A 26,345-nucleotide genomic window follows, 5' to 3' on the forward strand; every position below is an offset into this window, starting at 1 on the left:
ACCAGGGAGATGACCTAGCGTGACCTCAGCGAGGTCACAAGCAAATGGTTTCACATGGGCTGTGATTTGCTGACCCAAGACACTTCAATAACGAAATATAGGAACAATCACGCCCGATTTAGCTGAAAAACAACTACTTTTCGATTCTCCCATTGACTTATAATGGGGAGCAGCGATGACCTGACCTGACCTTAGGTCACATTTATAAAAAATCCGAGATAGCCATTTTGTAGAGCTGGGTGACATCTTCAAGTACTGTAAATTTTACATCGATCGGATAAAAGCTGTGCCTTTGAGAGAGCTTTGAACTTTTTTAGAGGTGGTGTCAGTTTTGGTGACCTTGTGACCTGACCTGACCTGACCCGAACCCCCCAAAAAAGGACATGATGTAAAAATGTTGAATAAACAGCTATACAAAGTTTCAGGGCGCTAACTCAAGTGGTTTCTGAGTTATCGCTGAAAAACCACAGGGGGGGGGGCCAAAATGGCCCCCCCCCCCACCAGGGTGAAGGTTAAACATTGATAATACCCTGTTTGCTGAAGTGTGGGTGGCCTGAGGTCGACCATGTCTAGTAAAGAACTGTTGTTTGTGTAAACACCATGCGAGGTATTTTGAAATAAATTTTAGTGATGTAATGCATCATTCTTTGAACTGAGTTGCTGATGGCGGATGAAAGCGGAAGTGCTGCACGTTGAATCAGAAATGCTCTGTTGCGCTTTTAAGCTTATGTTAGATTTTATAGATGGCTTAGTTTTCCTGCAGATTTCATCTTAAAGCTGTCAATAGTGTTTTACCTTTGTTTCCTGGGAGCAGATCCAGCTACTAACATGAGCATGGGACCAGGACTGGGCCTTTGTACCACAGTCGCTGCGCTGCTTGTCAAAACCTAGGTAATGTGCTTTGTTAGGCCATGCTGTGCATTTTTTAAACCTTTAGAGTACTTTGTGATCATTGATTCACATATTGAACCTGACAAACAGCAGCAAAATCACACCCCATCCTTACCTCTGTGCAGTGTCACCCAACAGACAACAGGGCTTCAAAACAGGCAGGTTCCACATTCAAGTCGCTTCTTGCAACTATGTGACTAATGTTAGGACAATAGACGCGCTGCACAGGGAAGGTGTGTTCTTTGTAGCTCTTGAAAAATGAAGTCATGCCTAAAATTCAGTTTAGAATATTACAATTACAAATAACTTGGATAAAAGTTGCAAAACATGAACTCTGACTGGGCAGTTGAAATATCTTGTGTCAGTGAACCACGCCTGGGCTGGAGGTGGTCAGTTCCCTGACTTGCGCAACCTCGGGCACCTCGGGCAGGAGCTGTGGGACTTGTACATGGACAAATTGAATAGACGCTAGCCTAGATTATGTCGTGGCTGCAGTCCAAGACGTGTTCACCAGTTGCCGTTGCTGCCGCTGCCTGCTGCTGCCCTGCGTGCCGGCTGGCAGCTCACTGCTGGACTGTTTGCGCGCCAGGCATCCTACTGGACGAGTGGGGTAGGTCGCAGATCTTTGAGAGTGAAATGTTTGGTCTAAATATAGCTTGAAACTCTTACAAATAATTCAATTAAAAGGCAAAATTTCAGAGGACTCCATTGGTGTCTCAGTGGTGACAATCAGAACTTGATCAGAACTGTTATCATGCTGAATGCTGAAACTGAGGATAGGGCTGAGCTGGTAGGCTAGAATTTAATATGCAGGCTTACAAGGTCCCCAGTTAATCCACAAATTTGCCAGACTTGCCTGTAGATAAATTCATGCAGATGAAATATTTCTGGCAGATAGCCCTGAGGCAAAATGCTATTCAAGCTTGTTCCGCAGCTCGTTGCGTTCCACATGAGCCACTACATCAGAGTCACACAACTCTGCCAAATGTGCTGAAAGGCCACGATTTTTCCAATAAGTAGGTATATTTATTATTTTTCACAGACACAACAAAAATAGGTACAAATGCAGGTCACAATTCATTCTGCTTCAATTACAATTGCTGGAATGTGTTTTGCAGACTTATTATATTGAATCTTGAACAGACTATATTATATTACTTTGCTCATGGGCCCAGGCCAGTACTGCAGAGTATGGCTCGCAGGTCGCCAAGGAGCACTGGCCTAAGTTCAAAATTTACACAAACCCTGCAAACTGAGCCAGAAAATTCACACCAAAGGGGGCTGAGAGAAAACTTCGCACCCCGCTACACTAAATCTGCACCACACCAAACCAAATCCACACCGCACCACACTTAAATCCGCACCAGACGAAGGAGTCTGCACTGACAACATCTGGACAAAATTGCCATACTTTGCAGTCTTTACCAGGTGAGCCAGGTGAGCCAGGTGAGTCTGGCTCATGGCTATATCCATTGTGATTCTTAGGTCTGATGTGCCCAAGACATTGTGGGCAGCATCAATAATCAAACATCAATATCTTGCTTTTGCTTATTAGGGAGCATTCTATAATCTTTCAAAAATGATAAATAAGGCCTTGTTGATATTCTTTGCAGTTTGCGACCTTCATTCTTGACATGGGGTCAGAGTGTGGAAGTGGAAGGATTCGGAGGATTATTCGGAGGAGGATTCGGAGGAGAGTTGAGGACTCCAGCTGAAGAGCCGGCAAGGCTGTTGGGTCATAATGTACTACTGGTGATGCCGCGCAGCCGGAGACCAGCCAGCGCAGAAGCCACGGGTAGAACTGGCGCGTGTAGAAACTATAACCGCCGACCGCTGTCTAGGGCCTCTGGATCTTGCGCTGACCGGCAGGTAAACGCGCTATAGCTCCACAGATGAATTTATATTGCAAAACATAGTAAAGCAAGCGGTTTCTGAAAACGAAATAAACAGAAACTTAACCCTATTCCTGGCGGGGGGGGGCCTCAGGAGCCCCCCCCCCCTGAGGTTTTTTGGTTATTTCTCCCAAACGCGTTGAGCTAGGAAGCTCAAATTTTCTGACTTTTCCTATAAGGCTTCTACGCAACATGTCTGAAAATTTTGAGTTGATCTGACCTCAGGTCAGGTCACCAGAGGCGGTTTGGTGACCCTACCTCAGAAAAGTTTGCAATCACGCCAGAGCTAGAGTTTTTGACCGATCAATTTCTTCTCTTCAGGCTTTAGTTAGGGTACCAGTATGTGCAATTTGTATATCTCGGAATTTTGATATCGGTGACCTAAGGTCAGGTCAGTTTCGCGACCTCCCCATTATAAGTCAATGGGGGAAAAATCAACTCCCTGTTTTTACCACTAAAACGGGTCGGAATGGCCCCATATACCATACATGACTTCATATACGATCAACCTTCACTACCTTGAGGTCTGTTTTGCTGTTGGGCAGCTGTAAGGTCATGTGACGTCATCAAAGGTCACCAAAGGTTTTTGGCCAATAACTCCGTACAGGAACAAGATACAGACGCGTGGATGGTCTCATTGTGTTCAGCTTGTCAAGACGCATCGAATGATATACATGATGACCTCGAGGTCACGTGACCTGAGGTCAACCTTTGACCTTGACCTTTCGAGGTCAACATATATATCATTCGATGCGGATTGACGAGAGGATCACGATGATGCCCTTAGTTTGTTCCTATCTTGACTAATTCGAAAGTTATTCGAGAAAAACTCTCTCCATATCTAGCGCCGCCATTTTGACTTTTTCGACCCCTGTTACGTCATCTTTGACCTGACCTGAAAATGACCTTAGTAAAAATTGTAGACCTTGTCCATGCGTATCCGATGCCGTTTACCGCTTGTCGCTATTTTGCTTCGTTCTCGAGATCTCAGGGGGGGGGGGTCCGAATCGCCCCCCCCCCGCCAGTTTCTTGTCCCGGCGGAGCCCGCCAGGAATAGGGTTAATATATGACCGTATGACCGTGCACCAAGCAAACAAATACACAGACGCAGCAAAAGAAAATATACCTAAAATAATCAGCATGTACCAAATCAGCATTCGCCATTTGCCAAATACCAAACACTTCAGTTGGGGAAACTACGAGGCGAATGTCAAAAAATGGATTGGTCAATAAATGGACTTTTGATAACCATATATGGGCATAAATGCAGCCCCCGCTACTAAGGTTGAAAAACGGTATAACAAGCCGGTACTTGCGGTATCGCGTCCACTTATTGGAGAGAAAAGGCTTCCATTTTTCACTAGGAATTAGCGTGATTTGATTAAATCCGGCGAATTGACTCGAAAATGGCGATAGGAAAACAGCTTTTCTGCAGGTTCTGGGCGTCACAATCAGCTGGCCATTCAATAAATGGATTGGTTTTATGAAAGAAAATTGTTTAAAGATTTAATTTAACTACAATAAACAAAAATATTTAATTCTAAAATAATAACTTAACCACAGTTAGAAAAACCATAAACAAAATAATAAAAATAATGACATTTTTAAACCACGGTACTGCTTATATTTTTTGGCGCGTCTGTTTCAATCCGCCATATTTGCCAATCACGGTTTGACCTTGCGTTGTAACTCTGCGATTTAGAGCCGCCAGTTAATTATGCACCGGGTGAGTGTAGGTCTTGTGTGGTTAAAAAACATTCTTATGCCTTATTTTTTCATTTGAATGATAAAATTCATTGAAAAGATGAAGTTGTCTGATTTTATGACCATATATGGTCATCGCCCCGCCCACTCCAGCTGCTGATTGGCTAATCCAATTTTTGTTTGGCTCCTCGTAGTTTCCCCAACTGACTTCGAAGTACATGTCACTCACCTACACGGTGCGCCTTACAGCCCTCAAGCCCCCCTAGTCGTACGGCTAGAGCAACCATGGTGACCAAAAAACCAAATCGGCATGGCTCCCGCCGCCGTCACCGATAGACCAAGAATGCCTCGAATCCCTCCTTCCACGACCGCCCCTCCGCCGACCCGGAAGCCGACGTGGCGGGTAGGCGGGGCGCCGGTCACGTGACCGTGAAGGTTAGCACTTAAACTAAAATGCTAACAACAAATAACAGCGAAACACAATACAAAATTAATTTATAAGCCGATACAAAAATTAAACCAAATGACACAAAGCACCCAAGCAGAAAATAAACATCGATAAATCGATAGCGCTTTTCAAATACCGAAACAACACCGCCATCTCGTAAGCGTTCCGGTAACCTAAAGTTACTAGCAGGAGCTCATCAAAAACAGCGCCTACAGGTCCGTCAGTTGATTGATCAGTCAGCCGCCCCGCTCTCCACCGGGCGAGAGACTAGAGACGTCAAACACAATGTCTTTAGGTTTAGGCTGGGTATAGGTTTAATCGGATGGTCTGGGTGTAGACCATGTGTCTATTCTACTCTATATGTATAGTCTCTCTTGAAAGTATCGCGTCCTGGGCTGCGGCGGCTCAGCGAACTATTCCATTCAGTTTGAGGACCCCAGTAGGGAGGTCACGGCCTGTATCATAAAAAGTACGCTGTAACACGATTTCACGCCAGCGGTAGAAGGAAAACTGCTATATGACGCAGGCCCCAGCGGCTGACAACTGGGTCAAAACAGTCGGAGGCCGGCCAAAGGTCATGCTCGTATCGCTCTCTCTTGACCCCGTCCACCGCCCCAGGCGGATACCGGTGCCTCTTGGGCTCACCAGCCGGGCGCTCATTGGTGTGCCCAAGGGTGTGCCTTACTGGGCGCCAATCACTCAGTGTGCGTGACACGTAAAATCACAACGAAGCGAAGTTCCGCCATAACCCTTACTGTGATGAGGCCTTCCGAATGACGTTAACAGGTCATGCGGGGGGGGGGAGTCTGGCACCAAATAAGTTTTTAAAAAGAACACAGCTGAACAGCATTTCTTTTCTTTCTTGTCGCCGTTCACTAACCGGCTCATTAAAGGTAGTGTGCCAGCTTTCTTGGACCGTATGGAGTTAATGGCCCAGATAAGGAGAACCTGATTTTTAGAACTTATCCATACCTTCAAAACTCATGGAAACGTCTTAAATTCTTCAAATTTTGAGTACCCCAGTGCGAAATTCGCCCCGACGGGTTGTCGGTCGTACCCCAACCACATTTCACACCACTATGAACAATAAATGCACACACTGAAATCGCTATTACCGATATGCTCATCCAATCAAGTTTCGATAAACCCGTTCATCATCACCTCCTGCGGTTTCGAACACGCCTGTTAGGTGGCTTCTGATGCTCGTTGAGGTCGGAATTTCCAAATACGCGTGGTGCGTCGGGCCGCGCGCTCTGACTTCGGCCAAGAAAAATGCGTCAGCTGATCATTGTCATTTCTGCCACTTGCGTGTGGTGAAATGGGGTCATAACTTATAAGACGGCTTTTTCATATCAATTATTTTACATAAAATCATATTTCAAACCATAAATAATGTTCGACAGCCAAATAAAAGAAACAATACCAATACGGGCTTACAGTTTAAGGCTCGACATTGTGTTGTCTACGATTAGACAGCTGATAACTCATTCCCGTGCGTCGTATGGTCGTAACACTATAATGACCTTTGCTTATTGTCACAAGTGCGCCGCATTCGCGATTGTTGCCCGACGCCTGTTTGCAGGTGAGCCCACTACAGTTGTTATACATATCTAAAAACCGAAAAACTTTTAGGCGAAAAAGGCACTATTCCAGGCCCATTTTTGATTTTTTTTTGCGATATTAGGTAAAAACAGAAGCTTCTTATCCTAGGAAAAATAAAATGGGAAATCTTTCAAAGGTGGCACACTACCTTTAAAAAGAGAGAACTTCAAATACAGGACTAAATGGCTAGACAGCGAATTGGCGAACTGGCTACAGAGATAATTCTTGTTTTCGAATCCGCTTACGAGTGCATGTGCAAGCACGGATGCATTCTGTTAGCGGTGCAACTGATGATTTTTGGGTATATGGGCACGGGTTTCCGGATTTTACCCCCCCCCCCCCCCCAAAAAAAAGTGACAGTCGTGCCGATGACGAGTCAAATTGCTAACTTTGCAATGAAACAAATCTCAACAAATCCTCTGCGAGTAGGGTGGCTTCCGTTGACCACATGTTAAGCTGCCATCACAAGTTACCGGATGGCGACTGCCACCTCCCCCTATCCCTCCGCAATCCGCAACCACTCCCCTCGCCCCGTCGCGCCGGCTGCCTCCGCGTGTCAGACTTCGGTCAGTGCTACCAGCGGCTCTCAAACCTTTCCGCTCAACCGCGGCTGGGACAGGTGGCGCCTTCCCTCAGAGTCGCGATACTTTCAAGAGAGACTATACTATGTTTACAAGAGGAGTCGCTTGAGCTGTACCATCTGTGGCCGTCAATAAACCAATGAGCAGTGTGCCGAGTGTTTGTCCGGCTGCACCGTCCGCCCCGCCCCGCTGTGAGCCGTCATTTTCCGCCCCGCCCCGCTGTGAACCGCCATTTTCCGCCCCGCCCCGCTGTGAACCGTCATTTTCCGCCCCGCTCCGCTGTGAGCCGTCATTTTCCGCCCCGCCCCGCGCGGTCACAGACAGTCCGCCCCGGCGGAGCGGAGCGGCAGTCTCCGTACACCGTCTCCGTACCCGTCATATACGGACCGTACAGCAGCCGTACACACTGCAGTGACACTGCAATGACACACACACGGACAGACACGGAGAGACACATCGACACGGGAGACACATCGACACGGACACACGGACATACGCGGAGACACCTCGACACGGACACACACGGTCCCCGGCCTCTGCCCGGCCATATCCACTCGAGCTACAGCGAAACAGGTGATGAGTGAAAGTCAGAACTACGCGGCTGATGTGGTATTATAATCAGCACCAAGTCCCCCCCGTCCCGGCCATACAGCGGTGCGGCGCGGCTGCAGAGCTGTCTGCCGACTGGTGCGGTGCCGCCGGCCGTGGCCGCTCGTCTGTCGGCGGGCCGGACTGCAGCCGGTGGCCGAGCTGCCGGTCCCGGCGACTCGCTGCCGGCTGGGCTGACCGCCGTCAGTCACCTGAGCGGTGCTGGCCGGCCCGAGCCGGGACTGCGGCGCGCCGCGGCACCTCAGCGACGCACCCTCTGGGACACTGAGAGGCGCGCACCGGTGGGACGGTCTCTGCCGACTGTCCCTACCCCATGAGTGGGACCGGTGGGACTGTCTCTGCCGACTGTCCCTACCCCATGAGTGGGACCGGTGGGACTGTCTCTGCCGACTGTCCCTACCCCCGTGAGTGGGACCGGTGGGACTGTCTCTGCCGACTGTCCCTACCCCATGAGTGGGAACGGTGGGACTGTCTCTGCCGACTGTCCTTACCCCATGAGTGGGACCGGTGGGACTGTCTCTGCCCACTGTCCCTACCCCATGAGTGGGACCGGTGGGACTGTCTGCCGACTGTCCCTACCCCATGAGTGGGACCGGTGGGACTGTCTCTGCCGACTGTCCCTACCCCATGAGTGGGACCGGTGGGACTATCTCTGCCGACTGTCCCTACCCCATGAGTGGGAACGGTGGGACTGTCTCTGCCGACTGTCCCTACCCCATGAGTGGGACCGGTGGGACTGTCTCTGCCGACTGTCCCTACCCCAGGAGTGGGACCGGTGGGACTGTCTCTGCCGACTGTCCCTACCCCATGAGTGGGACCGGTGGGACTATCTCTGCCGACTGTCCCTACCCCATGAGTGCAACCGGTGGGAGTGTCTCTGCCGACTGTCCCTACCCCAGGAGTGGGACCGGTGGGACTGTCTCTGCCGACTGTCCCTACGCCATGAGTGGGACCGGTGGGACTGTCTCTGCCGACTGTTCCTACCCCATGAGTGGGACCGGTGGGACTGTCTCTGCCGACTGTCCTACCCCATGAGTGGGACCGGTGGGACTGTCTCTGCCGACTGTCCCTACCCTATATGTGGGACCGGTGGGACTGTCTCTGCCGACTGTCCCTACCCCATGAGTGGGACCGGTGGGACTGTCTCTGCCGACTGTCCCTACCCCATGAGTGGGACCGGTGGGACTGTCTCTGCCCACTGTCCCTACCCCATGAGTGGGACCGGTGGGACTGTCTCTGCCGACTGTCCCTACCCCATGAGTGGGACCGGTGGGACTGTCTCTGCCCACTGTCCCTACCCCATGAGTGGGACCGGTGGGACTGTCTCTGCCCACTGTCCCTACCCCATGAGTGGGACCGGTGGGACTGTCTCTGCCGACTGTCCCTATCCCATGAGTGGGACCGGTGGAACTGTCTCTGCCGACTGTCCCTACCCCATGAGTGGGACCGGTGGGACTGTCTCTGCCGACTGTCCCTACCCCATGAGTGGGACCGGTGGGACTGTCTCTGCCCACTGTCCCTACCCCATGAGTGGGACCGGTGGGACTGTCTCTGCCCACTGTCCCTACCCCATGAGTGGGACCGGTGGGACTGTCTCTGCCGACTGTCCCTATCCCATGAGTGGGACCGGTGGGACTGTCTCTGCCCACTGTCCCTACCCCATGAGTGGGACCGGTGGGACTGTCTCTGCCGACTGTCCCTATCCCATGAGTGGGACCGGTGGGACTGTCTCTGCCGACTGTCCCTACCCCATGAGTGGGACCGGTGGGACTGTCTCTGCCGACTGTCCCTACCCCATGAGTGGGACCGGTGGGACTGTCTCTGCCCACTGTCCCTACCCCATGAGTGGGACCGGTGGGACTGTCTCTGCCGACTGTCCCTACCCCATGAGTGGGACCGGTGGGACTGTCTCTGCCGACTGTCCCTACCCCATGAGTGGGACCGGTGGGACTGTCTCTGCCGACTGTCCCTACCCCATGAGTGGGACCGGTGGGACTGTCTCTGCCGACTGTCCCTACCCTATATCTGAGTGTCCGTTTCTGCGGCGGCCGCTCATGGTGTGTCAAAAGTGGAAATAGCCGCCCGGCTTTAGTTCGCCAGCCTTGTCAATAGATGGCAGTACCACAATATGGGCAGCGGATCGTGCAATTGACGTCAAATTTTCGCTATCTGCTAAGAATTGAATGGCGGATCTTTTCATGCAAGAATCAAGTAAATCGGTCCACAACTTTTCTAGCAACAGAGATATGAAGTCAAACACCCTGCCAGAGCGGCGGCGCGGCGGCCGGCGGCGCCCGTTACGCGCCTCCTGGGAGACTGGCGGCGCTTAACGGTTCCGACTTGGCACTGCACTAAAACCTGTTAACTGCTTGGAATAGTTCTTATGCACAATTTTCATTCAAGTGAGGAATAACCAAGGGCAGGAAGTATGTATGCTTGTGTGCGTACTGTGTAAGCCAAGAAACTGCATTAGCAGATACTCGCTAATATTAGATCCAGCCAAGTCCAAACGCATTCCAGGGGATATGTTTCTGATGGGTCAACAATATTTATCGTTCGAGGGCGGATACAGTTTTAACAATACACAAAATATTTTTGCACAGCTCTATTCCTTGAATAATTCTCTTCAACGCCTCATTCCTAGTTAAGCGAATTAGCCCACCCTGGTTGAATAAATAAGGCGATTTCGCCACAAGGTCGCGGAAAACCGACCGAAAACGGCCGCGCTCAACGTTAATTTGGGCATGCAGACTCTTAAAAACTCGCATTGGGCGGGTAGGGTTTCCCAGGTATTGGCTCCAAAACACCGTATTCGGCTCCCAAATACGTCCAAGTGACCCGCCTCGTTCCTAGTTAAGCTCTAATTAGATCAAGTGACTCATAAGGAGCAAAAAAGCGACAAAAAGCATGAATTTCCCTATGGCGGCGGGCTGCCGGGCTGCCAGACGGCGCACCGGCGCACTTTTGACACACCATGTGAGCCCCCAACCCTGTCCTTCTCCTCTCCCCAGTCCGCTGTGTAGGGTCGCTCGAGGTCACGTGGTCAACTGGGTTGTCTTCTCCAATGCACATTGTATTCGTCGATCGACCTTACACACCACCGTGCAGTCACATGTCTTCGACCCGACTTCCCTCCGTGCCGCCGCCGGGGCCGTGGCCGTGCTCCGGCCGTGCCCTGACCGGGCTCACCGGCTCTGACCCACCGGCCTCAGAGATCTGACACCAACTACCGGCTGGACGAGCCGCCGAGCGGCCTGCCGACCGACCGCTCCCGTATGGCAGCGGGCCGCCGCCAGCTGCACCACCAGACACCGACAACAAGCACCGACACACTGTCACAGCACATCCAGCAGCCGGCTTGTCTCGCTGTCAACCACGGGCACTCGCCTGTCCATCAACGCACTCACAAAATCAACTAATCACCCCCGCCTGTCCATCAACGCACTCACAAAACCAACTAATCACCCTCGTCTGTCCATCAACGCACTCACAAAATCAACCGGTCACCTCTCGTCAAATATACACAAAATAATACCGAGCTCACAACCATTCCCGTATTTATCGGAAAATCCCACCACAGCAGTCACCCCCGTTGCCGTCGTGTGGCCTTTCCGTTGCCGTGCGGAACGATTGTCGGCCCCCGTCGCTGCTGTGGCCAGCGGGCGGCTCCAGCACAGCGGCGAGCGTTACTGGCTGCAGCCGGTGTGTCCGTGCCCACAGCCGGGTGCAGCTGTTGGAGGCCGTGTTGGAGGCCAGTCTGACGTCACACCGTCGTGCCGTCCCAGTCCGTGTCAGTGTCCGAGTGACAGTGGTCTATATATATACAGTGTCAGCTGTGTCCAGCTGCTGGTGCTCCGACTGTCAGCTGAACTGACACACTGACACTGCAGCCCCTGACAGTGTCAGACCGGCCCCCGGTCAGTGTCAGCTGCCGGCACGGAGAGCGGTCCGGTGACACTCCCAGCTGCAGCCCCCTCCCCGTGGCTGGTGCCGCTGCAGTCTTATTGTGCCGGTGGTCAGCTCCATCAGATCCACCACAAGCAGCTGCCGCCACTCCTCTGCCGCCGCTCCGACACTCTGTTCCGGCAGCCGGGCACCAAACAGCTGCAGTGGCTAGCAGTGCATTCACTCAACATGGACACACCGCTCCGAACCTCTCGCCAGACCGACCCGTCTCGCCCGGAGGGGGCGGTGAGGGGGGCGCGGCGAAGGCGGCCAGAAGACGGCGCAGCCGAAGCCAATCAGCAGACGCTTCTGTGGCACACGCGCCAAGCACAGACCAATCAGCAGACGTCTCTGCGGCTCGCGCGTTACGCACAGACCAATCAGCAGACGTCACTGCGGCTCGCGCGTTACGCACGGACCAATCAGCAGACGCTTCTGCGGCTCGCGCGCCACGCACAGACCAATCAGCAGACGCCTCTGCGGCACGCGCGCAACGCACAGACCAATCAGCAGACGCCTCTGCGGCTCTCGCGTTACGCACAAACCAATCAGCAGCGCCTCCCGCGACTGGCTCGGGCCGGCCGCTGGAAAATGGCCGTAGAAAAGAGGCACACCCGCCGACACCTTAGGGCTGGTCAGTGGCGTTCGGTGGTGTGGTGGCAGCACGGCACGGGGTGGGGCCGGGATGACATGTCGTGGATGAGATGGTCTCCGAAACACCCGAGAAATCTGACGTCCCAGCCGTCCCCAGCCGGTACGTCCCCAGCCGTCCCCAGCCGGTACGTCCCCAGCCGGTACGTCCCCAGCCAGTACGTCCCCAGCCGTCCCCAGCCGGTACGTCCCCAGCCGGTACGTCCCACATTGATACATAGGTAGTTTGAACATTTACTTTTTTGTTCGTTTGGAAATACATTGTTTGGATATGCAAGATGACATGACTCGGTGTAAAATGTCACGGTCCCTGCAATACACAGTATGCCAGAGCGTTTTTCCTAACGCGAGCGGCCAGGAGGCGGTTGTATGACCCCCTGGCGATTGACTTATATGGCATCTAGAAACACGATATTTAAAGGGTAGGTAGTAGGAACTAGGTGGACCAATAAAAATGTCCCTCCAGTACAACATTGGTAAACCTTGGTGTTAGCGAGCAAATACGTTGGTAGTTTTAGGTATTTTTGCAAAGACGGCCGGCGCTCGGAGCGCGGCGGTCGGTCCGCCGCGCCGCGCCGGGCACATATGTGTCATCTGGCCCCTGTCCTGGTTCTCAGGCCCACGTGTTGTGCTACCACGAGGGCTGAGACGGGACGGGGGCCCGACAGTCTTCGACGGGATCCTCCGGTGCGCGACGGCCCGGTGCACGACGTGGCCGACGTGGCCTTACGTACGACGCGGCCGACGTGGCCCTACGAGAACGATTCAGTGAACGGCATTTGTGACCGCCGTATTTTGTGCATTTTAACCCTTCCATTTCATTCAAGAATAGACTTTTACTTATTTAAGTATAAAAGCTTTTCATTCCCCCCCTCCCGCTTAACCCTATTCCTGGCGGGCTCCGCCGGGACAAGAAACTGGCGGGGGGGGGGGGCCGATTCGGCCCCCCCTGAGATCTCGAGAACGAAGCAAGATAGCGACAAGCGGTAAACGGCATCGGATACGCACGGCCAAGATCTACAATTTTTACTAAGGTCATTTTCAGGTCAGGTCAAAGACGACGTCACAGGGGTCGAAAAAGTCAAAATGGCGGCACTAGATATGGAGAGAGTTTTTCTCGAATAACTTTCGAATTAGTCAAGATATGAACAAACTAAGGGCATCATCGTGATCCTCTCGTCAATCCGCATCGAATGATATATATGTTGACCTCGAAAGGTCAAGGTCAAAGGTTGACCTCAGGTCACGTGACCTCGAGGTCATCATGTATATCATTCGATGCGTCTTGACGAGCTGAACACAATGAGACCATCCACGCGTCTGTATCTTGTTCCTGTACGGAGTTATTGGCCAAAAACCTTTGGTGACCTTTGATGACGTCACATGACCTCACAGCTGCCCAACAGCAAAACAGACCTCAAGGTAGTGAAGGTTGATCGTATATGAAGTCATGTATGGTATATGGGGCCATTCCGACCCGTTTTAGTGGTAAAAACAGGGAGTTGATTTTTCCCCCATTGACTTATAATGGGGAGGTCGCGAAATTGACCTGACCTTAGGTCACCGATATCAAAATTCCGAGATATACAAATTGCACATACTGGTACCCTAACTAAACCCTGAAGAGAAGAAATTGATCGGTCAAAAACTCTAGCTCTGGCGTGATTGCAAACTTTTCTGAGGTAGCGTCACCAAACCGCCTCTGGTGACCTGACCTGAGGTCAGATCAACTCAAAATTTTCAGACATGTTGCGTAGAAGCCTTTTAGGAAAAGTCAGAAAATTTGAGCTTCCTAGCTCAACACGTTTGGGAGATATAACCAAAAAACCTCAGGGGGGGGGCTCCTGAGGCCCCCCCCCCGCCAGGAATAGGGTTAACCCGCGCACCGACGGGGGTCTGCGCCAACTTCGTACCGACGGGGGGGGGATGACCGCCCCCCTGAGATCTCGAGAACGGAGCAAGATAGCGACAAGCGGTAAACGGCATCGGATACGCACGGTCAATGTCTACAATTTTTACAATCGTCATTTTCAGGTCAGGTCAAAGATGACGTCACAGGGGTCGAAAAAGTCAAAATGGCGGCGCTTGATATGGAGAGAGTTGTTCTCGAATAACTTTCGAATTAGATTAGTCAAGGTAGGAACAAACTAAGGGCATCATCGTGATCCTCTCGTCAATCCGCATCGAATGATATATATGTTGACCTCGAAAAGGTCAAGGTCAAAGGTTGACCTCAGGTCACGTGACCTCGAGGTCATCATGTTTATCATTCGATGCGTCTTGACGAGCTGAACACCATGAGACCATCCGCGCGGCTGTATCTTGTTCCTGTACGGAGTTATGGGCAAAAAAACCGCTGGTGACATTTTGACATGAAGAGAGGATAGAGGAGCAGCTGTACGAAAAATCAGGCTTCTAGCTCTAACAATGTGGAGTGCAGAGCAGAAAGACTACCTGGGGGGGGAGGGTGGGTACCACCCCCCCCCATGTGCGGGCGAGGCTTAATCAATCTCCCCCTCCCCAACCCCTGGCCAGGCGAGGGATGAGATGTAGGTCCGAGCCCTCCATTTTGTCGAGATATCCACTGAGATCATAAATCCGCCTCTTCCATCCCTGCATATGTCTGCTGCTCACTATGGTTTATACCGCCGAGTTGCACGGGGTGTCCGGAGGGATGGGCGAGTTCCAGACGGCCGGGGAGGGGGAGGGGGGGGGTGCTGCACCGCCCTCCGGCCCGTGTTATCACGAATCCATGGTGGCTTGCCGCTGACGTCATCAGTCTGGAACGCCGCGCCGCCAGCTCACTGGACACGCTAGAGTCTCCTCGCTACGGGACAAGGCCCATTGGAACCCGGACATCCAAGTACTTGACGAATGTAGAGAGTTCCCATTTTATTTTATTGTTGTTGCTGACTAGCCTTTACGAGGCAACAGTCCACTTACATCAACAGTGTTCCATGAACGCCCCGGCTCGCCATTAGTTACAGTACGACGCCGGTGACCGGTAGGGGCGCTGCAGTCGCCCAGCGGCCCGAGGTCGACCGTAACCGGTACCATGACTCAGCGGCGCCCCGCCCCGGGGTAATTACATACTGCGCAGTTGCAGCGGTCCAGACCGGGACAAAGGCCGACGGAGCCGCACGAGCTGCACTGCGTCCACCGGCCGGTTCAGTCGACAGAGCGGGTGGTCCAACAGTGTGTGGACGGTACTGAGCTCTGTCCACCGGAGCCGACCACGGCGGAGGCGGCGAATATCAGGTGAGCAGGACCGACCTGTGTGTGTGTGAGGGGGGGGGGGTCTGTGTGTCCCTGTGTCTGTTGTTGAGTGTGTTTTGTGCGTCTGTGTCTATAGTCAGACAACATGTGTTTTTGTAACGGTTTGTATGTGATTCTGTGATACTTTGTGTGTCTTCTCTGCGTGCTAGATACCCGTCTGAGAGTTTGGATGTCTGTGCTTACATCAACATGCACCCTCGCCCCCACATGCCATTTTCCCATCCTAGAACGCACATGGGGGGGGGGGGGGGGGTTGCCACCCCCCGCGCCATTTCGCTCCTGTTGGAGATAGAGCTTAGCGGTAAAGACCAAAAAGATTCTTTGGGAAGAGACAAATCCAATGATACCCAGTTTTACCTTCTCAGGTCAGTCATTGACCTTCCTGGTCAGGTCAAACTAAAAAATGTTGCTGTTTTGGGTCACCCTTGGATATCAAGTGCGCTGCTTATCATTTACCGATGACGATGCCGTTTTCTGGTGCCAAGCCAGCTAGAACCTCTTTATCCCGGCAGTTGCTGGGGTATTTCGCCACCCACCGTTTGCTGGGGGGGGGGGGGGGGGGCGTTAAACGCCCCCAGCCGATAACTCGAGAACCAATAGGCGCAGCGAAACGCACGAGGCGGCAAACGAAAGAGCGCGACGAGACGCTTCAGATGAGTACTTTAAAGTTGAATTTTGAGGTCACAGGTCGGGTCAAGGTCAGGTCAAACACCTGAAATCGGGCTTTCAGTAGCATGGACTTCAGGACTTCGCAATGGGCGCCTCTCGTCATAAACTCTGTCCACACGGTGCACAATCCATCATATAAGGCCTACAAGAGTGTCAGCTCCATGTAGGGGTCAGTCAAGCATAGGTCAGGGTCAAGGTCAGGTCAACCGGGTAGGCACATATCCCCGAAAATCAAAACTGATATTCGCAGCCTGTGACACATGTTTTATAGGTAATTTGGGGCGTAGAACACGATGGTGACATTCAGTGACGTACCCAAGGGGGGGGGGCACGGGGGCCATGGCCCCCTCCTGAGCGCCGAAGGCGCTCAGGGGGCCCCTCAGGCCCCGGTATATTTTTTTCAAACACTAGATAAAACGTCTTTTACTAGGAAGAAAAAATGATATCAAAGTTTCATTTATGTGCCCCTGGTTACCCGAGGGGCCCCTGATGACCCAATGGGCCCCTGCAGTCATCCGAGGGCCTCCGGTTTCCTGGCCCCTGGTCGCCTAGGGGGCCCCTGGTAGCCGGGGCCTGGTCGCATGGGGGCCTCTGGTCGCATGGGCCCCTGATCGCCTGGGGCCCCTAGTCGCCAAGGGGGCCCCTGGTAGCGGGGCCTGGTCGCATGGGGGCCCCTGGTCGCCTGGGCGGCCTGGGGCCCCCCGGGTGACCTAAGGGCCCCTTCGGAAGCAGGTGGCCCCCTCCTGGGCGAAATCCTGGGTACGTGCCTGGTGACATTCATTATATCATATGTGTACGTGTTTGGCTCAAAAAGTTCAATTTAAGAAATGCATGTATCATGGTCGTGAAGCAGTCACGAAAAATTGCCAAGATTCAATTCAAGATTATGGAAAATGCGGAGCGATAATCAATAATCGAAGACAGCCATTTGATTTATCATGGTATTGGCAGTCTAATGGCGTTTACGGCATGTCTTTATGTCTATTTTGTGATTTTATATGATTTTTTTAACATATGCCATTTTTGGTCGAAAACTCAGAAATAATGACGTCACTAAAACCTCAAAATCTAAAAAATTTTCCGACCGATTTTTTTTTAAACTTTGTCACAATAAACTTCAATCAATTCCCTACAGGTGCCCATAATTTTGCGCGCCTGCGGCGCGCCGTTTTTATGCTATGGCCCGGCAAAAAAAGTGGGGGCGTTTAACGCCCCCCAGCAACTCGCGGGTTATCACACTACCCGACCATATTTTTGCTGCTGAGGATATTTCAGGTCAAGCTAGGTCAAGGTCAATTATATGTGTTTGTATGTCTGTGTGTGTCTGTGTGTATACTGATGTGTGGAACGATTGTTTATGTGTCCATATTACATGAAATCATGATCTGAGAAGCTTTTACCAAAAATGCAGTCAAAAAACTTCACAAAAAGTAAATTCAGCTTGCCTAAAACGCAATTACCTTAGATGACCTAGGTTGACCTTGACCCTGACCTTGACACCTGTACATCGTCGAACAGCATGTTCCATGATAGGTGGGAGGTAAGACTGGCAAAAAAAGACCGAAATCAAGGTGTCAAAAGCTCACAAGGCCCATAGCAAACGCAAGATGTTGAGAATTGGCCATTTGGGTCATGATATGACCTGAAAAACAAGGTCATATCTCCGAAACCGAAAATCACAGAAACCTGAAATTTTTAGTTGACATCAAGAAAGGATAGAGGAGCAGCTAGCTATACGAAAAATCAGCCTTCTAGCTCTAAAAGTGTCGAGTGCAGAGCAGAGAGACTACCTGGGGGGTGGCAACCCTTCCCCCCATGTGCGGGCGAGGGTTAAAGGGACCCTCCCGGCTCCCACCTTCAAAAAAGTTTATGAATTGGCTTGAAAGTGATGTCGCTCGGTTCAGTAAGAGCGAAAACGAATATCTACCAAATTTCACCAAAAAATATTCACCGGTTTTCAAGATATTAGACGTTTACTTTTGTTAACACGCGCAGTGGAAGGGTTGCGAGTACTACGCCCAGTGGAAGGGGGGGCGGATGTCGCCCCCCCCCCCTAAGATCTCAGCTCCCACTGGAGCTAGAAAGACGAAATTTGGAGGGTAGGTGGAGGCCATGGGGAACTCTGTTGTGTGTGAATTTCATGACCCTAGGTCAATATCTTCAAGGTCAAATGAGGTCAAATGTGGTCAAATCTGCCACATTTGCGACTTTTTTGCGTTTACACGCCGATAACTCAAAAACTTACCGGCCGATTTTCTTTTTTCTTTCACTATACGAAAGATCAAACCTTTGTGAGTATGTATGGTGAATTTCAAGTTAATCCAACAATGAATATGGCAGTTAGAAGCCTTCTAAGGGTAAGATGTCGCCGGCTGAAGCGGGATCGGCCGACGCGGGAAACGCGGCAATCACAATTTTGTGTTTACACACTCATAACTCAAGTTGTTACCGGCCGATTTTCAAAATTCTTTGACCATATGATTGCCTGTACATTTCTCAGTCTTCTCACCAAATTTGACGCGAATCTAATTTAATCAGCGGTAAGGAGCGCGATGTAAAGACGGTACCGTCCCGCCCCGGCACAGTCTACAATTCAGGCGGCGCGTAACGGCTAGCGCCGGCCGCCGCGCCGCCGCGCCGCCGCCGCGGCAGGATGTTTGACTTTACACCGCTGTTACTAGAAAAGTTGTGAACCGATTTTCTTATTTCTTGCACGAGAAGATCCGCAATTCAATTCTAGACAGGTAGCCAAAATTTCACATTAATATTATGTTTGCGGCGCGAGTTATTGGCGAAAAACAGGAGGGGTGGGCGAAATCCGCCCCCCCTTCCACTGCGCGTGTTAATTTTTGGGATCTCCGCTGTTCCTAGCGACTTTATTTGAAAGCAATAGTTTGGCAGCTGAAAGGGCGGCACTTGTTGCGCGCAAAGTAGCATATACCACCGCGTGCTACAAAACGTTTTAGTCAAACATTTAAATTCGTTAGATATCTGCACTGACGTCACACATTCAGAGGGGTATTCCTATGCTCTGAATCAAAATGCTGCAATTTTGACATTCAATATTTCCGATTTAAGGCATTTCTCGATGTTGTGAGTGCCGAAACCGGTAATTGTGAGCCAGGGACCCCATTTTGGCTATCTCAGCTCAAATCTAATGTTAACCCGCGCACCGACGCGACGGGGGGGCGGATATCCGCCCCCCTGAGGTTTTTCGCGAATAGCGGGAAAACCGCGGCGCGTAGCGCCGCGAAATTTGGTACGAAAAGTGGTACGAAATTTTGGTGCGAAGTTGGCGCAGACCCCCGTCGGTGCGCGGGTTAACCCGCGCACCGACGCGCCAACTTCGCATCGACGGGGGGGGGGGGGCGGATGACCGCCCCCCCCCCCCCTGAGATCTCGACGAGAACGAAGCAAGATAGCGACAAGCGGTAGACGGCATCGGATACGCACGGTCAAGATCTACAATTTTTACAAAGGTTATTTTCAGGTCAGGTCAAAGATGACGTCACAGGGGTCGAAAAAGTCCAAATGGCGGCGCTTGATATGGAGAGAGTTTTTCTCGAATAACTTTCTAATTAGTCAAGATAGGAACAAACTAAGGGCATCATCGTGATCCTCCCGCCAATCCGCATCGAATGATATATATGTTGACCTCGAAAGGTCAAGGTCAAAGGTTGACCTCAGGTCACGTGACCTCGAGGTCATCATGTACATCAGTCGATGCGTCTTGACGAGCTGAACACAATGAGACCATCTGCGCGGCTGTATCTTGTTCCTGTACGGAGTTATTTGCCAAAAACCTTTGGTTAACTTTGATGACGTCACATGACCTCACAGCTGCCCAGCAGCAAAGCAGACCTCAAGATAGTGAAGGTTGATCGTATATGAAGTCATGTATGGTATATGGGGCCATTCAGACCCGTTTTAGTGGTAAAAATGGGGAGTTGATTTTTCCCCCATTGACTTATAATGGGAATGTCGCGAAATTGACCTGACCTTAGGTCACCGATATCAAAATTCCGAGATTGACAAATTGTAGCTACTAATGATCTTATCACATCCTGCGACTTTCAAAGGCCTCCGACATTTACTGTAGCTCTGGCACGGTGACAAAGTTGCAAAAAAGTGACTTGAGGTTGGGTCATTCAAAGTGACCTGGTGACCTGACCTTAAAAGGTAGGAGGTTCAAACTTGCACGCCATGTGTAAAATTGATGAGGGAATAGTCGTAGTAAATTTCGCGGCGCTACGCGCCGTGGTTTTCCCGCTATTCGCGAAAAATCTCAGGGGGAGGGGGCGGATATCCGCCCCCTCCCCCGTCGGTGCGCGGGATAAGGTGGGAGGGTCCCTTTAAAGGGACCCTCCCACCTTCAAAAAAGTTAATGAATTGGCATGAAAGTGATGTCGCTCGGTTCAGAAAGAGCGAAAACGAATATCTACCAAATTTCATCGAAAAATATTAACCGGTTTCAAGATATTAGACTTTTACTTTTGTTTACTTTTTGGGATCTCCGCTGTTCCTAGCGACTTTATTTGAAAGTGCGGCATTTGTTGCGCGCAAAGCAGCATATACCACGCGTGCTACCAAACGTTTTAGTAAAAGATTTAAAAATCGTTAGATCTCCGCTGACGTCACAAATTCTAAGGGGGCATACCAATGCATTAGCCCCTTAGAATCCGAAAACTGCAAGTTTGAAATTCCATATCTCCGAATTAAAGCATTTTTCGATGTTGTGAGTGCCCAAACCGGTATTTTCAGGCCATGGCCACCAATTTGGCTATCTCAACTCAAAACTAATGTTAAGGTGGGAGGGTCCCTTTAACGGGGGAGAGGGCATGGGTGGCGGAACGGGGAGGGGAGGGGGCACCGGGGAACCGTGCACCCTTGATATCGGCATTAGGCCTACGGGCGTTGCATGGAAAGAATGGGACCAAAAGTCGGCAATGCCCCTCCCCCCCGCCCCCCCACCTTAATTAAAGGTGTTCCGCGCTACTGCAAGGGGGCAAATGTCCCGCAGTGGCTGCCAGTTGCCCCTGCAGTGACGAGATTTTGCCCATCCTGCTGGAGTGAATACCTATAACCCGCGCCCCAGTGGCGGTCTCAGCCAACTTTGCCCTAGTGGGGGGTGGGGGGTGGGGGGGCATATGTTACCACCCACCTCTAACTCAAAACCTAAGAGGGCTAGAAAGACGCGGTAAAAAGCAGTCGATAGCTCTCAATGCGTACGTTTGAAAGTATTTCGGTTATTTTTCACCTTAGAGCAGTATTGGGGTCACCAGAGGTCATCAAAAGTCAAAATTTGCCAATTGTCATTATATTTTTCAGAAAACATGCCGCTATCTCAGGAACTATCGTAGCTACAAAAACGCATGGAAAAGCAATCGATAGCTTTTGAACTCTTCTTTTGATAACGTTATTATCAAAATTGACCTCAGGTCAACGGTTTAGCCTCCAGAGGGCAAATCTCCAAAAATAGCTGTTTTTACGAAAAGTGTTTTTCGACAATAACTTTCGACTACAAAAGCCACGACATTTCGATTGCCAGAATCGTGTTCCCCTCGCCGAGACGCGTCGAATGAACTATAATTTGACCTAGAAAGGTCAACTTGAAAACTTGACCTCAGGTCAAGGTCATGACCTGACCGGAAAAGGTCATGTTGCATATCAGTCGATGCGTCTCAACAAGACGAACACAATGAGACCATCCCCAGCGTTCTATCTCTTTCCAAACGCGAGTTATTGGCAAAAAAAAACTGTTTGTGGCCTCAAATGACCTCGGATGACCTTTCTAGAGGCTATCAGCAAAAATGACACCTTGGTCATCACGAGTGTTCTAAATCATTGTGATTCTGAAATATTTGGACTGTTCCTATACGTACACACGGATTAGCTCGGCATTTTCATTTTTCTCCATTGACTTGTAATGGAAAGGTCACGCCACTGACCTGACCTTAGGTCACGGATATAAAAAATCCGAGATATACAAATTGTAGGCGCCCATAACTGCATGCAATCCACCAAGTTTAACCCTCGCATGTGTGCGGCGTTTGCCAGCTTCTAATATGTAGGGGCCGGGGGGTCGGTTGGACCCCCCCTTGCCGTTTGGCCCCTGATCGAGCTAGAGCTTCGCGGAAAAACGAGCGTGTTGCACGTGACGAGAGGAAGCCGATGATACCCAATTTTAAGGTACCTGGTTGACCTTCCAGGTCAGGTCAATGACCCAAAGTCGGGAAAATCGGGACCTATTAGAAAGTCGTAAAGTGTGGCTGCTAAGGGGTTTTCGGGGTGCTGATCACAAATATCGTGTTAGTTTTGATCACAGATGATGTCTTTAAGCATTTAGGCCAGGTCGGGTCAGGTCAGGTCAGGTCAACCAGCAGGGGTTGTGACGGGTATTCGTAGTACGTGTCAACCGCCTCTGCCAGCTTCGTAACATGTTACGAAGGCACCAAAACTACTTCGTAAATGTTCAAATGGTTGCTAAATTCGAATTCAGCTCCAAAAACTAGCCTAGAAACATGTAAAACTCGAAAAAGTGAACCGAGGTCACCCGGGGTCACCAAAGGTCAATGACCTGACCTGACCTTCAGGTGACCTTGACACCCACCCTAATGCATGGGAGCAGCATCAAATCACATGTTTGAACGTTTGAAACCACGAAAAGCTTGCAAACGCGCGGCTAATGCGAGCCGACATACGCGGAATCGCGATTGCGGCCAAACATGGTCTCGAAAAAAGAGGTCACAGGTCAAAGGTCATTTGGGTCAGGGTCATGAAATTTTCAGGGTAGGTGTAAAATTGATCAATGCGAGGGTACTGAAAGTTTCGTTGCGATCGGCCGCTTTTTACGCGAGTTATTCGCGAAAAAACATGGGGGGTCCATTTGACCCCCTTTACACATGAGAGGGTTAAAAGGGACAGTCCCACCTTCAAAAAATTGCTTTGATATACTGTTCTTGTGTTGCAAGACATAGATTAGGGACCCCTTTACACGAAATTGGCAAATATTCGGCCCATAGTTGGCTAATTGTTTAAAAATTCCAATTTAAAGCTTTTGGATCGATTACGTCATATGATTGTTTTTTTATCGTGCAAAGTTTTTTTTCCTAGCTGCCAAATCGGTGGCACAAAGTTTTGTTACGCTTCTGCCGCGTATAGTACAAACATTGCGCATGAAATCAAACTTGGTATTTTAGTAACATGTTTAATGTTCATGGAAAGGATTGAAATGAAAATTGGAAAATTGAAGCTTGAACTTTGTCAAGAAGAAGGTCGCAAACTTTAAAGAATATCAACAAGGCCTTATTTATCATTTTTAAAAGATTATAGAATGCTCCTAAATAAGCAAAAGCAAGATATTTGATGCTTGATTATTGATGCTGCCCACAATGTCTTGGGCACATGGATGATGGAAGTGAGCTCAACTTCAATAATCAGACCTAAGAATCACAATGGATATAGCCATGAGCCAGACTGCAGAGTATGGCAATTTTGTCTAGATTTTGTCAGTGTGGACTCCTTCGTCTGGTGCGGATTTGAGTGTGGTGCGGTGCGGATTTGGTTTAGTGTGGTGCAGATTTAGCGTAGCGGGGTGTGAATTTGGCTTGCTGTGGTGCAGATGTGTAGCATTGTGGGGATTTGATGTCAGTGCAGATTTTGACTGGCCATTTTGGGGTTTGGTGCATTTTTTGTGTTCTCTCAGTCCCCTTTGGTGTGAATTTTCGGGCTCTGTTTGAAGGGTTTGTGTCAATTTTGAACTTGGGAGTTGGGCCTGTGCTCCTTGGCGACCTGCGAGCCATACTCTGCAGTACTAGCCTGGGCCCATGAGCAAAGTAATTAAATATAGTCTGTTTAAGATTCAAAATAATAAGTCTGCAAAACACATTCCAGCAATTGTAATTGAATCAGAATGAATTGTAGTGATAGTCAGGGGAAGGAGGCCCAATTTTGGGCCGAATAACGCAAAATTGGGTAGAGCTTAGCAAAGGGTGGTTTCTGGGACAAAAATGACCGCTGAACCCGAATATGACCGGTGCGCACCTCTAACTAATGTTGCACCACTTCCAGAGCACGTGCAACTGCGTGGCTCATCTTTTTTGGAGAATGGTACCTTTTTAATGAATTGCAGTGTAACGTCGTTGATATTTGAGATATTGTTTTGAGATTTTGTCCCTGTGCTAAAAACACATGGCGTAATTGAAAGCTGAAGTTTTGCAATGTTCGGGCAACCGATGACGTCACTGTGACGTCATTTACCTATAAATGAGTTGAAAAAGTCGTCTTGCCCTTAAAGCATTTAACTTTATTCCCGTCGTATGCAAATCAGAGAAGGGAAAATAATCAAACATGATCTATGAACATTTCTGAGTCGGATTATGCTAAAATCGTTTTTGTAGAGGTAAATGTAAGTCACGTTGAGAACGTGACAATCCAAGTCACCACCTGACAGATTTGGTCAAACTGGATGAAGTAGTACAGCAGATTGATAAATCACGTGAAACCGGATATTTTTATATCATTTTTACCGTGTTCTTGCGCTGCGACGGCATTTAAATCAGAATGCTGTTGGCGTTGAATTGACTAAATATCGTTCCTTTGGTCTTATTTATAGTTCAAACTGTATATTTTTTATCTATTTCAAGTAAATATCCATTCCTATGAATAACGGAAAGTCAGCGTGGGTTCAGCCTAGTCGTTACGCGCGTTTGGGTAGCGATAAAAAATGATCCAGAACTGTGCTTGTCATGAAGACTGGGAAAGAAAATAAACAGCTGTGGTTTATCAAAAAGGGCAAAAATCACCTTTGTAGGAAAGCGAAATATCTTGGATATTTGAGGAAAACAATCTAAGATCGAAGCGAGACCACACGATAGACGATGCAGGAACAAAACAGTACCTACAAAAAAAGATCTGACAACCGAATGCCTCCTCGTAAACCTGTTTTGTGTGAAGTGCATTTTCTTGGGACTACATTGCAAGTGAAAATTCATTTCTATCAAAGAAGCATGAATTCGTGATTGCCCTATAAAGTTGAAGCTTGGTGACACCTTCAACATGCATGCGGCTCGACACTATCAGATGCTCTTGGAACACACATGGAACCGTTTTAGACAAAGCTGCAGATTGATGATGACGGGCACGACGAGCTGAATATGGAGCTCTCCCGACTCACCCGTCTGAGTCCAAAAGAGATTGAATAGTACCAGCATGCGGCTGCTGGAGAAGGGAGAGCCGGAGCTGGCAGTACGGGCCAAGGAGCTGGCAGGCCGGGAGTATGGACGCCTGACGCGACTCCCTCCGGACGATCCCGCTCGGAAGCTCATTGATAAGACACCGCCACCTAGACTGCAGTACAGAGCCCACCTCCATTGGATGCGGAAGAAACAGGAAGCCCAGGAGGTGGAAGTGCCGGCGCCGTCGCCGCCAGATGAGGACGTTGCTGGCCTCCAGCATCGACCCTGTTTCCGACAAGTGGGGAAGTGGGTGTGCGAGGAAGCTGGACTGGATGGAGTGCCCGTAGCCCCACTAACACTGCACCAGGGAGAACCGCCGTACAAGCAATACAACACCAACGTCCACTTCGGCTTGAAGCTTCCGAAACCTACCAAGAGGACTGACCCACCAGAATTACGGAAGGCTGCAACCCTGGAGGCCCTGGCCGCTTACTCAAATCCAGACCTCACAATCTGGTCTGATGGCTCTGCCCTAGACGGTACCAAGAAAGGCGGCGGAGGAGCCCTCCTCGAACTGCACCGTGAGGGGCGCAAGATCGAATGTACCATACCGGCAGAAGTCGTATGCAGCAGCATGCAGGCGGAGCTGGCGGCGATGGCGGAGGCGTTAAAATGTTTCCTGGGACTGCCGGAGCCATCCCTCGCTGCCATTCGGTCTGTCCTGCTCTGCTCGGACTCCCTGTCCGGCCTCCAACTGCTCAGCCGAAGCCCGGCAGCGCAGAAATCGGCCCTGACACAGGGCATCTTGGCTCTCCTGCACTCTGCCGCGGCCGGGGGCAGAGCTCCAGTGGATCCCGGGCCACGCGGGGGTCAAGGGTAAGGTAAGGAAGAAGCGGACCGC

General features: G+C 50.5%; 1 protein-coding gene across 3 annotated transcripts in view; it reads left to right on the forward strand.

The window, feature by feature from the left end:
- The window catches only part of LOC122388127, a 73,204-nt gene that overhangs the window by 4,078 nt on the left and 42,781 nt on the right, over positions 1-26,345 (forward strand). The window contains exon 1 of one of the 3 annotated variants that reach the window (XM_043378926.1): positions 15,387-15,581. The exons of 1 other annotated variant lie outside the window; for it this stretch is intronic. The gene's annotated coding sequence lies outside the window, so the exon portion shown is untranslated. Of the gene's footprint in view, positions 1-15,386; positions 15,582-26,345 lie in introns of those variants that run through there. One more of the 3 variants, XM_043378927.1, reaches the window with a different exon arrangement.

This window comes from Amphibalanus amphitrite, unplaced genomic scaffold (genome assembly GCF_019059575.1).
Source record: "Amphibalanus amphitrite isolate SeventyFive unplaced genomic scaffold, NRLGWU_Aamphi_draft 000309F_arrow, whole genome shotgun sequence".
Lineage (NCBI taxonomy): Eukaryota > Metazoa > Arthropoda > Thecostraca > Balanomorpha > Balanidae > Amphibalanus > Amphibalanus amphitrite.